Raw genomic sequence first — 11844 nt, forward strand, 5'->3', positions numbered from 1 at the left:
GAATCCTCTCCAAGCTGAAACTTCATCTACTCTTTGAAAATGAAATTCCTCGATCCATCAGGCCAGCAGCTTCTGGGTGGTACGGGAAGTATTATGACTAGTGAATCCATGGTCACAATGATCTGTCCCGTGGTCCATACATGATCCTCTATTGTACATGATCCTGCATTGATGGTTCAAATGCCCCTCAGATGGAGAGCAGGAAAATCATATCCATGTTGACCATGTGTTGATTCTAGCCAAGGTAAATTGCTGCTTCATTTAAGGTTGGAAGAGCCTAGTGGAATCATTGGCTGGTTGATTTCCTTGGGATGTTGCTACAATGGGGACCCAGTATTGGTCTAGATCATGAGCAGGTTGGATATACAGCAGTAGCGGTGGCTACACCAGCTATGGTGAGTGGAAGCCTATAGTGTTAAATTTGTGCTGTACACGAATCAAATGTGCAAGCACAAGGTTGCCTGATGACCCAGGCCCATCCCAGGTATACCACCTCCATCTTACATGAGACTGTTATTTGATTTGTCTGACCTTATAACTTGGCACATTTGACAGAACCCAAACCATTATGGGAACTTCTGCTCACAAGAACACTTCATGTCCAGGGCAGGAGTATGCCAGGAACTGTTTTTTCAAATGGTCTATAATTTTCTGGTGCTGATGATATATCTTTGTCCTAGAAACACACGGGTCTCCACTCTGGCTCTCCTATAGTGGCTTGCCATAAGTTTCATAAAGCATCTCTTCCACCACAATATCCCTCTTGTCATACCATGCACTCTATACAGTACCGTACAACCGGCCAAGTCTTATGGCCTGAGCAAAAGGGTTTCTGCATTGTCTTGGACCTGAGACAGAGCTTCCTGCTAAAAGCCGTCAGCCTTCCATGTCATTTGTTAAATGGTTTGGAGCAGTTTTTCCTATGTGGAACACACTGCTTCTCAAATGCAAAGAGACCTACCAGACACGGTCTCCTTCCAAGTGGTGAGAGATGCAAGAGGCAACAAATCCTCTTTTATTTCCAGGGGAGTGTTCCTGCATGCTTCACTGATGTTTAAAACTTTCCCAATATGGCTGGCTCCAGAATCTTTATAGGGTTTGTCTCCTACCCCTGGAGCAAACGTGGTTTACCAAAATGTCAAACACAGTTTCTGCTTTTTGCTCATTGGATTCAATTAATATTATTATACCTTTGATATAGTGGGCCAATGTGATGTTCTGCAGAATGTCCAGACAGTCCACGTCCCTTTGGACTAATTACAATAGAAGGTGGGGGGAGAGTCTTGCCCTGGGGCAAGACTGCATATGCATACTTTTGTCTGTTCCATGCAAAGGCAAACTGCTGCCCACCCTCCTTCCCGGTGGGGTTCAAAACAAATGCATTCATCTGCTCAGTGGCTGCAGACCATGTCCCAAGTCTCTGTTATCCTGTGCTTGCAAAGATACCTCATCTGACAGAGGAGCTACAATTGGGGTTCCTATTTGATTGAGTGTTCAGGATGCCATAGTCATTCTCCAGGATACCTAAGAATTTTTCAGTGACCAGTCTGGTGAATTAGGTAGGGGTATGATGTGGACCACCATTTTTGCACACTTTAGTTTTTTTTATGGGTATATACTACTGTCTGCCATCCCACCAGGATGCGCTATTATTTTTTATTTGCTATATCAGCTGGAGGGGAGGGGCACTTTCAACTTAGACTCTGTGTCCATAGTATTTGAAATATCTGGGCATTCTCTTTGTTCTAGTCCATGGATTACCCAAGCATGTATCTTCAACTCTTTAGGGGGAAGAACTAGGGAATTTTTACAAACTTTGTGGAGTTGTAAGGTCCTTCTTTTTAGAAACCTGGCATGTCCTCCAGGGTGTGGGTTCTGAGTTTGAAAGCTAACTTGATTCGGGAGGCTGGGCAAGGGATAATTATTTTCCACTGGGGTGTTGCCCATAGCCTCTGAATATTGTTTGCACAGACTGAGTGATCTCTTTGGCAATTACTCACCTATCTTTCTCCTAGGTTCTAGTAAACATCTCCATAGCTTTATATAGCTCAGGCACTCTACATTTCCACATTGACCATGTTGTCATTGTATCTGTACCTGTTTTGCACTGCCACCAGTCCCTATCATTTTGGGATTCTCCTGTCTGTATTGCTCTCAGGGAGCCCAGTTCTGTAGCAGCATCTCCTATGGTCATTGTTTGCCTTCAGAGTTTCAGATACACCTCCCTACTAGTTCATTGCTCATCTTTATGTCACTGGCCTATAACCCCTCCTTGCCATGGACTTTTCCATAGAAGAGTCAGATAAAGTGCTTGCTGTCTTATCCAGTATTTCACTTAGCAAGCCCATGGCTGTCAGCCACTTGGCCCTTTCCTCCATGGTCTGCCACAGAGTCCTGGCATCCCTACTTCTTTAGTGTGAGCCTTCCTTTAGCTAAGACTTCAGCAAGATCATTGCCGGGATATAAAAAAAGACTGTGTCACTGAAAGTTGCTACCATCCTGATGCCCTCTCCATTGTCCAGCTTTATATCCCCACCCTGTGATCCCAGCACCCTAAGGATCTGGTCACTATCTAGCTAGATTTTGACTTGGTCCTGCAGTTATTTTATGATATGGTTTCTTTTCTACATCAGGTTCAGAACTTTCATGCTTAGGTTATGTCATGACATAAAAGTATTGTTTTGGTGGTCAATAGGAAAGTGGAGGTAGGTCCTGAGACAAATTTATATTGTCTTTCAAGACTCAGATCTCTGCACCATTTTCACACAAAATTACAGGCAAAATGGACTGCTCTGCAGAGGGTTCAAAGTAATCTAGGAATTCAGGATTAAATTGGTTGATCCAGATTTTCCCCTCACATTGTGAAATCCCACTCTATGCATCAGGGACCTGACCTAGGAGGAGCAGGCTTGCTGGGGTTGAGCATTCAACCTTCTCTGGATCTCTGATAGCCTTTTAATAAATTTCCATGCATGAGTCTCAACTTTTTCTGCTTCTAGTTGAATGAGTGTCTCATACTATGCTGCCAATGAGGCCCTCTAACTTTCATACCTTACCTTAACCTGGTGATTAATTACCTTTAAATCTTATCATTTTTCTCCAAAGTATCAAGGGCCCCTAGAAAGAACCATCTAATTTCATAGTCCTCCAAAACTATTCAATAGTTTCTCCAAAACTATTCAAATACTTAAAATATTGCACTGGCCATGTATTTCCTTTTACTGATACCACATCTGAATTCACCATTGGTAAAAGTTTTAACAATTGCATAGGTGTTGCATACTGAGCTCATCAACAACCCATTGTCTTAGTCTGCTCGGGCTGCCATAACAAAATACCATTGGCTAGGTAGCTTAAACAACAAGTCAAAATTTTATTTTTTTACAGCTCTAGAGGCTAGAAGCCTGAGATCAGAGTGCTAGCATTGTCAGATTCTAATGAGAATTCTCTTTCTGGATTGCAGGTGGCCACTTTCTTGATGTGTCCTTACATGGTATAAAGAGAGAGAGAGAGAGAGAGAGATTGAGAGAGGGGGATGTCTCTCTTTCTTATAAAGCCACTAATCCTATTAAATTAGGACCCTATCCTTATGCCTTGCTATATCCTTAATTATCTCCTAAAAGCCCTATCTTCATATAAAGTTACATTAGGGTTATAGTTTTAACACATGAATTTGGGGGAGGAGGGGGACACAATTCAGTCCATAGCATCTACCTCCCACCAGTGATGGGATTCTTTTCAAGACACCATCTTAAGATTGGCTTTCTCAGACTATTCCTGGCACTTGTTGGTTTCCCCAGGAGCCAACTCAGAGATGTTGAACTTTCACCAAGGTGATTTATCTGGGAGCACCACTGGGAGCAACACCTCCAGGAGGGTCAGCACCAGAATGGACACTGTGATGCAGCTGCAATGGAGTCACCGGTTGATCCCACAGAGAGTTTTGGAGCTGTGATGGTCATTAAAAAAAGTCCCAAATTTAGGCTAGGGAAATGAGTTTTGGTGTCTTTTCATGACCAACCTTTAGGCTAGGGAAATGAGCTTTGGGTGTGGGCTGTACCCTGAGAAGATGGGAGTAACTTTGGTGAGGCAGTTTTTCTCAGACAAAGGCAATCCCCAGAGAGGGACCTAGCTGTCAGCCTCAGCCGCCATCACTTCCAGAACCTGGGGTAATGAATATGTGAGTTCTGCAAGAGATCTGGACAGGCAGCACACTGCAGCATCCACTACCCAAGACAAAAGCAACTGGTCAAAGATTATATGATATGGTAAGATTTAATTATGAAAAATAGAGTAGGAAGAAGGGAGCTCATGTTGCTTAATTAAATTACTGAATTTTAAGCTGCCTTTTGAAAATATCTTTGCTTGGTGTGTTTATATTACACTCTAAGCTATAAATAGATACCACTAAATAGATGTAAAACACTTACAAAACATAAGTCACATTAATTTTATATAATATGTGAAAGATAGAACTGTTCTTCAAATTATTTTCTAAGAACAGAAGCTGAAAGCATTCGGAATATTTTGTTTTACTTAATCCTATGATATTTTTAAAAAATTATTAATTTCATTGCTTTTACACTAATTCCATCTTCTTGGTGAATTAAAAGGTAAAAAGTAAATCAATTGTTTTTAAGTTTCATTCATTTACATCAATTTATTTATAAATATTATCTGAGTTAGCCCACATTCCTGATCTGTATGGTCCAAAATAGTGAAATTTACAGAGCTGTAAGTACTGATGTGAAAGAGAATTTTGCCATGATAACTTAAAAAATAGCTTAAATTCTCCAAGAGTGCTTCAGAAATCATCCTCAGAAACTACAAAATCTTTCTATTAGGGTGTGACAACTTGAAAGTACTATATTTAATTCCAAGATGTTTAAAAAAACCTCAGCCTTAAGCATGACTTTACACTTGGGTGGAAATGTTTGTGTATCATAATTCAAACACCTTTCATTACATATAGATATCTATTTAGAATTCACTTATAGACCAGTGGAAGAGACAGAAGAATGAACATTTTTTTTCATTTTACATTCATTTATTCCAAAAATATTTATTGATTGCTCTCCTATGATATTGGAAAAAATGGCATAGACTATTTATTTGCAAGTTTTCTTCTCACATCTGGGCATATGCACTCCTAATTTCTCAGAGTTAAATATCCCATACAGAGGACTTCCCATGCTGGTACATGTTCTTTAACATTTAATCAGTGGATATTATTCTTCCAATATCATTTATTTGACCATTTTTCTCTTGTGGAATATGAAGCTTCTTTCCAAATTTTCAATATTATAAAAAAATAAGCCTCTGAGCACCTCATTTTTCCCCCAATAATTTAATAATTTACCAGGATAAATTTCTAGAAATCTAAATACTGGGTTAGACATATAAACATTTTTATGAATTTTGTTGCATCCTGCCAAATTTCTGAATCTTATACTAATTTACTTATTTTTTAATTCTTAAATTTTTTTTGTATATTTTTTATTGGAGTTCAATTTGCCAACATATAGTATAACAATTGTGATATAGAGAGTTAATATAAGAAATAAATAGCAATCATTTCTCCTTGTGGGGGAAGGGAGCATTTTCATTCTTACTTTAAAAATGAGTTAAACTGGGACACCTGAGTGGCTCAGTCAGTTAAGTGTCTGCCTTCAACTCAGGTCATGATCCCAGAGTCCTGGGATTGAGCCCCCCACATCGGGCTCCTTGCTCAGCGGGCAGTCTGCTTCTCCCTCTCCCTTCTCCCTTCCCCTTGCTCATACTCTCTCTCTCTCTCAAATAAACAAGATCTTTTAAGATTTAAAAAAAAAAAAAACTGCTTTAGAAAATGGGCCAAATTTATGTTTCTTAAATTCTACAGACTGAGGGTTGCTGGAGGGGAGGTGGTGGGGGTGGGGGAACTGATTTATGGACATTAGGGAGGGCACTTGACGTAATGAGCACTGAGTACTGTATATAACTGATGAATCACTAAGTTCTGCTCTTGAAACTAATAATATATTATATACTAACTAAATTAAATTTAAATTTAAAAAAAATTTAATAGATCAAATTTAGAAATGTCACTCTAAAAAGATCTCATCTATAGTGCCAGACTATTTAATATGATTTAAAACCTAATTCCTAGAGGTGTACACTTGTCAGTAAAGAGAAGTACTTCAACTCTTCTTTTACTTGGTTTTGGTAACTACAAGATGCTCTTTTTTTTTTTTTAAGATTTTATTTAATTTTCCATGACAGACACAGAGACAGAAACACAGGCAGAGAGAGAAGCAGGCTCTATGCAGGGAGCCCGACGTGGGACTCGATCCTGGGATCCCAGGATCACGCCCTGGGCTGAAGGCAGACGCTCAACGGCTGAGCCACCAAAGCATCCCACAAGATGCTCTTTGAGTACAGTGTTCTGCTTTTGCCCAAATAAGAGTGTGAGAGTTATACAGTCTATCATAAATAGATTTAATGCTTATTGCTGACTCATAAAAAGAATGAGACCTTTGCTAGTAACTTTGATTATACATATTAATCATTCCAAAATGGATCTTTGTGGTTAGAACACTTTTGTTCTGTCTATAAGAAACCCCTATTATATAAAAGAATTTTACCAATCACACATTGAAAAAAAATATTCCATACCAAAAATTATGCTGGCAATTCAAACTCCAGTGCCAACATCTGTAATAATTCTTTAACCAAAACTAATTTGTCATATGAGTCTCTTGCATATTTTTTCTAAAGCTGTTTCCATTTATTATCCCATATTTCCACATTGTTCTAATAAAGTTAGAAGGACAGATTCTGGCTTTAGACACTTTCTCTTTTCATTTCAGATCTTTTTTTTTTTCACTCACATTCCCATATCTAAACTTATAGCCCCATATTTCTTTTCTGAGTTCTTGCTCCGTATTTCCAACTACCAACTAAGTATGATCTAGACTCTTCCTTCTATCCTCTAAATCAGATAAACCTTTAACATCTATCACCTCCCTTATGAATAGCTTTAAAGTCCATTCTCTATTTCTGCCCTCACTGCTTCTGCCTTAACTTAGCAACTCTTGTTTGGATTATTATGATGGTTTCCTAATAATTCTGTCTGCCTAAAGTTTTAGTTCTTACTCATCTATTCCATACATTATTTCTATGTGATGTGATTAAAAGGCAAACCTAATCAGGTCATTCTTTTGGTTGAGAATTTTTTTTTAATTTTTTTAAAAACATTTTTTAAAAGATTTTATTTGTTTATTCATGAAAGACACACAGAGAGAGAGAGGCAGAGACACAGGCAAAGGGAGAAGCAGGCTCCATGATCAGGAAGCAGCCCGATCCGGGACTCGATCCCAGGACTCTAGGATCATGCCCTGGGCCAAAGGCAGGCGCTAAACCACTGAATCACCCAGGGATCCCCTGGTTGAGAATTTTAATGTGACTCCATTGTCTACGAGAACTAGTGTAAGGCCCTTAAGAGTAGAAAAGACTCATCATCACTGGCCCTGGTTTTGCTTCAAACCATAGTATCTCACCCCTCTCCAGAGCAGCAGCATCATATATGGACTACATATCATTCTCCAGCTTCACACACTGCTTAGGTCATGGGCCTATTGTCCTTGTCCAAAATTACCATCTGTGTCTCATCAAATTGGTAGAGTGCTTCCCATAATTTCGATTTTATTTCTTACATCTTCTTGTAAAGTTTGCTTGGCCTTCTCATTTTTAGTAGGGTAACCATATAATTTTTTTTTTTTTTCAAAACTGGGACACACGGGAAAGTTTAAGAAGACAAAACTAATACTAAACTCCGAAGGATGTTTGGGGAAGAGTCACAGCCAGGACTGTCCTGGGAAAACTGAAATGTATGATCCCTTATCTATGAGCAGAGTTGATTATTCTCTTTTTTTCTTTGCATTTTCTTACTTTGTGTCAACCACTATCCTCATGCTCATTACACTGTATTGATATTATTTACTTATATGTCTCTCTCACCTACCAGGCCTGTGAGGCTAAACATTGTACTTTGTTCATCTTTGTATACATGACAATTAACACAGCAGATATGATCAGGTCATCAGTAGACATATATAACAGAAGCTCTGTAGTTGGAGTACACAAGTATAGGAACCAGTTTATTAATGTTATTAATGTTAGTTTGCCAAAGCCATATATCTTCCTTAATGTCAGATCCCTGTGAAATCAGTTGGAAGGTGCAACATCCCATGTGACTTCCTCACGATAATTCTTGGAACCCAGATTTTAGAGACAGTGTGAGCAACCAGGGTCAGGAAGGTGTAGACATATCTGACAAACAGCATAAAGGGCTAGATAGTGACCAGAAACCACAGCCCAAATGGAAGCCAGATGCAGATAAATTACGAGTTGAGGATTTCCTGTATGGAAAGGTTAAAGTAAAATAGAGGGTCAAAAATCAGAGGAAGGAGTCAAAACAGCTAACACGTGTCACTTAAGATGAAGAGTCCTAAAACTTGGGCTGCTTCTACCTTGGCCAAGCTTCCAGGTGGAGTTTGATATGTGGGGCCAATAATGGGGGAGCACCTGAAATAAGAAGACTTAGATGGCATCAACTAATTTTAAATATAGATCTAGATATCTATTTATAGATATTAAGTATATACAATCTCACAGATTCATTCTTTAGGACAGTCTACGCATATGCATGAGAGCATATGTACAAATTCTAGTACGCATCTGCCTGTGTGTTTATCAAGTTACATGATATATAAGCAACAAGTCATTTTCATTTTATCTATGCATTTAATTTCTATAGAAATTAAGTTTTCTTAGATACGCAATTTTAAAATTTCCTTATTATTAGAAATTAGCTAAGCCCAAGACATCATGTTCTTTCTGATGAAATCAAAGTTTCTTAATAAGGAACAGAATATTATTTTGATTACTCAAAGTTTTATTGCTCAACTTAAATAGCCCTGCCTCAGAGAGGCCTTCTCAAACCTTCACTTAAATCATCCCAGCTGGGCACAAAATATGCCCAACATAAAAATATTCTAGTCTGTAGCATTTACATTTTATTTCAAATTAGATACGTTTCAACTCTATTTCCTCACCCATCTGCAGGGAGGCAGGAAATCTGAAGAGAGTGAGGGTGGTAATGCCCTTGATAATACTGACTCTCTTCAATAAATTATTTCCATTGTATCAGGTCCTTGTGTGTGTGTGTGTGTGTGTGTGTGTGTGTAGTGATTCATACTCCAAGAAACATTAGTAACTTCTCCCTTGGTATTTTGCCTCTTTGAAGCTTAGTCTGATTATCTGTTCTACACCAAAGTTGTTTTCTTTGTTATCAGTAAAGCCACCATCTGTTTGAGAAGGAGGGTCATTTAATGGGACTTGAAATGCTAACAGTACTGCCTGAGGCAAAAGTCTGAAGTTAGAATTTGGCCTGCAACCATCTTTGCTTTCAGCACCAATGCAACCTCCTCCCCTGGGCACCCAGCATCCTCTTGGGTTCTCCGTTTATAGACCTCCCTGGTAGCGTCTGCTTTCCAGACAGCATCCATCCCCTTCTGTCAAAATCTTTCCCATGTCCCATTCCAACTCAGGCAACTGTCTTCTGGAAATCACTGGGGTGAACAAATCCATGCTAAAGTGTTGCTAATGTATTCCCTGAATTGACAAAATTTTCCAACCAAGGAAAAGAGATGAATCTCCATGGTGCAATTTCTGGCCAGAGAATAATACATTTGGTAATTCAAAAATTCTATTGCTTCCCACTCTCACCCCCCGAACCCCACCCGACCTCACACCCCTAAAAAACATACCACGTGGGTTACTGCCAATTCTGCCTGGGTATGACTTGGACTAGGGTGAGGTCAATATTTGGTTTTAATTTTCATGAGTTGCTGTTTTGTGAGTCTATCTTAATCCTGCCAACTCTTTGTTAATAAAACACACTTAAATAGATATGATGGCTAAAATCCTAACTTCAAAGAGGCAATTTGGGAACGCGTGACAGTTGAAAATAGGTGGCAACCACAAAGAAAAGCTTTGAGAGTTATAGAGGAGAGCTTTCTCTGCCTAGAAGATATATTGCTTTCACCCCAATCCAGGTTGGTCTATAAAAACCCTCCCCTGGCAGCTGCAGCAAGCATTTTGTAAATGACATTATATAGGAGGCATTTTGTAGAGGGCATTTTGCAGTGCACATTAGCGAAATGTATTTCCGGACTTCCGTGAATTTGTGAATTAGCAGATTGCACTAATGACAGCCATAGCAATAGAACTACAATTAATGAGGAATTCTAAATGAGGGGAAAGAGGCTCTGTACTTCAAGAAATTATAATTATAATACTAAGAACTTTCTTTAATACAAAGAAATAATCAAACCAACTTGAATAAAGATGGAGCAAAGTAGAAAACGAATCAGATCAACACACACTGCTGGACCAGCCTGACCAAAGAAAAGTAGTGTTATAACAGATTATGATTTCCTAGAGGGGAGAGAGTAATGGTTACAAGCCAAGCCACACTCTGTATTTTATTCATATTAGACATATATTTCTGCTTACTTTCACTCATAGTATATGCTATAAAATTTACTTCCTTGTATCTATTCCCATAATCTTTTGTTCTTGTATTATTAGAGTTACAAGTGAAACATTTTATTCAAATAAATTAAGAGTTTTGAATTGGAATTAAGATTTTACTGGATTCAAATACTTAAAGCATTGTAATGGCTTCCAGTGGCCCTTAGAATAAAATACAATCTTATTCAGTAGCCTACAAAGGCTATCACATCTGGCTTCAGTCTCCTCCCTAGCCTCAAGGCAGTCACTTCTTACCTTGATCAGGACTTTCCAACCATCCTCATCTTTCTTGAATGTCCTAATACCCAAAACTCATTCTTGCTTTAGAGTCCTGCTGTCTGTTGCCTGTTCTGGCAGCTGAGAATTCTCTTGTGTGGTTGTAGCCTGGCTAGCTCCTTCTAAAACTTAATGTCTCAATTTAAATAGAACCTCCTTGGAGAGACCTTTCCAAATCTCCACATTTAAAGTGATTTCATCTTAGTTCTCCCACAATGTTCCCTGGCCCATTATAACCTATCAGAAGTCATCCTTTCCTTTATATCTTTTTTTTTTTTTAATATTCTATTTATCATTCATGAAAGACACAGAGAGAGAGGCAGAGACACAGGCAGAGGGAGATGCAGGCTCCCTGCAGGGAGCCCAACGTGGGACCCGATCCCAAGACCCCAGGATCATGACCCAAGCAGAAGGAAGATGCTAAACTGCTGAGCTACCCAGGTGCCCTATATCCTTTCTTTATAAAGAAAAGAAAATCTGCTTTTCTTCCCCTTGGTATCTTTTTTGTTTAAATATTAAATGTTTATTAATGTTTTAATATTTAATTCAATATTAAATATTTTTGTTAATTTTTGCTATTATGTGTTGTTACCTGCCTATTGCACTCTGCTGGGAGCTACATATGTGTGTGGGGCATGTATGCCCTGTTCCTGGCTCAGTGTCCCGCATCACTTGTTTTGATTGGGGTGAGTTCCAAAAAGACATACTCAAAGTAGACTTCAAGTGCCAATTCTTTATTGGGAGGGCCTATGCGAGAGCAAGAGGACTGAGAGAAAAAGGAAGTGAAATAAGAAAAAAGGAGAAACAAATATAAGATCACAGTCAGGGTTCTCCATTGCCAGGCTGGTTGTGAGCTTCACAAGATGCACAGCCATTGCCTGGCCATGAAAGACATTTCCACATGGGCTTAAACACAATCACTGTGCCTTGGAACGTGGATTGGAGGGAGAAAGGGAAAACACTTATATCCTGTCTCTTTTCTCTCATTGATCAAAT

Source organism: Canis aureus, chromosome 10 (assembly GCF_053574225.1).
Source record: "Canis aureus isolate CA01 chromosome 10, VMU_Caureus_v.1.0, whole genome shotgun sequence".
NCBI classification, from domain to species: Eukaryota; Metazoa; Chordata; class Mammalia; order Carnivora; family Canidae; genus Canis; species Canis aureus.